Raw genomic sequence first — 4,091 nt, forward strand, 5'->3', positions numbered from 1 at the left:
GGGCTGGGCTGGGAAGGTGGAAGACCACAGTGACTACTTAGATGGGCATATTGCCTCGTTGGCTTACACGGGTCTTCTCATGACTTCACTCTTCCCTCTCTATGAAAAGGACACTGTTGTTAGTGTTAAACAAACTTGGGTGCTGGTCCTGCTGTGACCTCTTACAAGCTTTATGAGCTGGAGCAAATCATAAAACTGCTCTGAGCCTCAGTTTCCTCATCTGTTAATTGGGAATAATAATATTACCCTTCTTACAAGGTTATTGGGAGGAATCAATGACCTCCTGCCTATGTAAGTGTCAGATTCCATGGACCCCAGTCTCTCAAACTTGTCCTAGTCCCCCTTCTTCCTATTATCCAGGTCCCCAAGGTCAGTCATTTTAATAATATCCTCTCAGCCACCTCAAAATGTGTGCCTTGTTCACAATCTTACTCTGTTTATTGCCAATCTTATAGATTTGTTATCCCCGTCTCTACCTCTGATCCACCCAGCTTGCTGGCATCAAATCATAAATCATGTTATTAAGTCAAATCATGTTATCTAGCCCCAGATGGTCTCTCCCTGTGCTCAATAATCCTTTTATTCTTCTCCAGTGGACCCACAGCTCCTCTAGTATTCATGACTACAACAGAATCCAAAGTATCACTTACATTTTACTTTATAAATAATGTGTTATATAGTATATTAAGTATATTATATATATATATAATCATTATCATTATTGGTGAGGGAGCAGGGCATAAGTACAGGATAGGAAATCATGTCTTCTGAACTTCCTTCCTTCCTCCGAATCCTACTTTAAAGACAGCTACTTTTTTTTTTTTTACAAGAATATCCTATTTTTATTCAGCACAGATTACTTAGAACATATGACTTATGGAATTCCATGGAGGTAATATAAAAATAATTAATTTTGACCATTTTCTACATGAAAAACGAAGTACAGAAAAGGAAAGTTAGCACAAAATAAAACAAGTATGCATACTAATGAAGGTTAAGATGATAGCTCAAAGACTTCTATTGCCAAATCTTTTTTTATTCTAAGTCAGGATCAACATTAGAAGGATTCATCCTAAAAAACCATACAGATTACACCAATAATTTGTAATCACCATGCTTGCTTCCTCCTGTCACTCACTATAAAGTTGCCACTGTAGCAAATTTTCCTTGACAAAAACCAGAAGTCACTTTAGAATTATATGAATGAGTCCTTACCCTCTACCTGCAGAGAGATGCAGCCTTTGCCAACCAGTAGAAAGAGGTTAAAATATTGGAGAATTATCTCTGAATGGCTGCCAGGATCTCCCTTAGATCTCTAAGCTTTCTTCAAATAGCTGGACTTTTAGCAACTAAAAAACTTATACTCAAGATGTGTACAGTAGTTTCAATAGGAAAAGTCAGCTACTTCTTAATGTCACCAGTTGTGCCCTGGGCATTTTGCCCATTGGCTACAAATCCCCACTTGTCTTTGTCGTATTTGGAGTTGAACCCCCATGTCTCTCCCCTGTTGCAATATCCCCATTGGAATAGTCTTGAATAAGTCTCCCTTACCATTTTAACAAGTGTTGCAATAATTATCTCACAGTTGTTTAATAACACCTGGAGCATTTTTTTTTTATTTCTGGGGAGACCTGGACCCCACCTGAGACCAAGGAGTCAGAACCATGGGCTTGGTTCTAATGTGTACTAGGGGTGAGAATCGCTGGCCCAGAAGGTCTGCACAAATCTCCGTTGTGATGGACTGACTGTCAGACTGGAGGACGCCTTGCACTCTGGCTGGGTTGACCTTCATCTCTGTCAACCCCCCATCAGCCCATCCGCATCTGAAACAGGCTCCTTTGTCCAGCCCCTCCAGACCACACGGCTGGAATACACCAAGCTGTATCACTCCTCTATATATCTGCTCACACTACCCCCCCTCCCTGAAATGCTTGCTCTGTGCCCCTTGACCACCAGGGAAAGATAAATCATATTGAAGACCTCACCTCGTGGGCTTCCCTGGTGGCTCAGTCATTGAGAATCTGCCTGCTAATGCAGGGGACACGGGTTCGAGCCCTGGTCTGGGAAGATCCCACATGCCGTGGAGCAACTTAGCCCGTGCGCCACAACTACTGAGCCTGCGCGTCAGGAGCCTGTGCTCCGCAACAAGAGAGGCCGCGACAGGCAGAGGCCCGCGCACCGCGATGAAGAGTGGCCCCCGCTCGCCACAACTAGAGAAAGCCCGCGCACAGAAACGAAGGCCCAACACAGCCATAAATAAATAAGTAAATAAATACTCACCTCAATCATCACCTCCTCTAGGAAGCTTCCCCCAATTCTTTCCATAGCCTAAGTTCGTACTGCTCACCGTACAACAGGCCAATAATCAAGAAATGAGTTGTTGGGACAAGGAATAACGACTTTATTCGGAAAGCCAACTAACTGAGAAGACGGTGAGCTCCTGCCCCAAAGAACCGACTTGTCCGAATTAAAATTCAGGCTCCTTTTATACTAAAAGGGGAGGGAGTAAAGTCAAACACTTCCTGGTTCCCATCAGCCTCCGGAGGGGGTGTGTTCATTTCGTCCTCCCCGCAGTCGTGCACAGGTGGGCCCGGTCAGGATGTTTCCTGTGAGCTAAACAAAGGTATTTTAGCTTAATGCTCATTACCTGGGAAGCAGGGTTCCCAGAGATGGGCCATTATGTATAATTTAAGCTTATAGGCAACATCCCTTTAGTGATTAACTTGTAATAGAATATAAAGGTTCTTCCCTATTACACTGGGACCTCTCTTGCCCTGTCCACAGGCCTGATGATGCGCAGAGCAAGCCACAGCATGGCTGATGTCACTGAAACATCAGTGTGAAAGGTGGCTTCTCACCAGCCATCCCGGCTAAGGGTATATATAGTAGGACTTGATATTCATGTAAACAGATGCTAGGTTTTCAGAAATTACCCATCTGAAATTAATACTGACCCATGAAAAATAAGAACAAAAGCTATCCATCGGCAAAATGAAACTCACTATTTCTGCCAGAAAACTGTAAACTTGGTTAAACTTCAATACTGAACACATAAATTTGTTGATATCAAATATTAGGAATCCTACAACACAGAGCACTGAATTTAGAGTCAGAAAACCTAAACTATAAATGAATTCAGCCACTTTCTAAGCACGTAACTTTAAGCAAGATACTTAATTTCTCTGAGCCTCCGTTTTCTCATCTATAAAGTGAGGATTATAATACTCACCTACTTTCTCTAACAGGTTGCTTTAGCCATTAAATAAAGTAAAACCTGGAAAAGCATATTTCGTTTCACAGTGAAGCCCCACACAAACACAAGAATTTTAAATCCTTACTAGTTACTTGTGCTTTGCTTTTTTTCCCTTAATTAGTATCAACACTTTTACATTCGTATGAAACAGATCGAGATGTCCATTCAGGAATAAGGAAGAAAGAAGGTTTATTTTAGAAAGACCGTGGGTGTTGTTGAAGGGATAATATGTCTTGTCTTTCTTTCTTTCAGGAAGTAATATGCAAAAAACTTTATCTTGCTGACATTCTTCCATACAAGCTGGAATAGAAACTATCTTGCACCTGAACAATACACTTATGTATAAATTGTAAATAATAACTAAGGGGGAAAGAATAGCTAACGAGAGTAAAGGAAAGGGACAACACATGATTAAACTGGAATCTCAAAGTGTTAAGGATCCAAAGCAGGCCGTGTGTATGTATATAGATATATATTTACCAATGTGTTTGATTCTCCTCTTCCTTCGTTTTCCATCGTCTCTCCCTGTATAAACCAAATCTTTCCTTTTGGACTAGCAAGTTATGGGGATGTGCACACACATGCAGTGTATGTGTATATGTATATGAGTGTTTGTGTGAGTGTATTTTCCCTCTAGTCTTTTTTTTTGAAGTATATAGTTGATTACAGTGTTTCAGGTATACAGCAGTTATTCAGTAATACATATGTATATAAATATATACACAGATATATTCTTTTTCAGATTCTTTTCCATTATAGGTTATTACAAGATATTGAATACAGTTCCCTGTGCTATACAGTATATCTATTTTATGTATTGTACTTTGTTAACCCCAAA

The sequence above is a fragment of the Lipotes vexillifer genome, unplaced genomic scaffold (genome assembly GCF_000442215.2).
Source record: "Lipotes vexillifer unplaced genomic scaffold, Lipotes_vexillifer_v1.1 scaffold855, whole genome shotgun sequence".
NCBI lineage: Eukaryota > Metazoa > Chordata > Mammalia > Artiodactyla > Lipotidae > Lipotes > Lipotes vexillifer.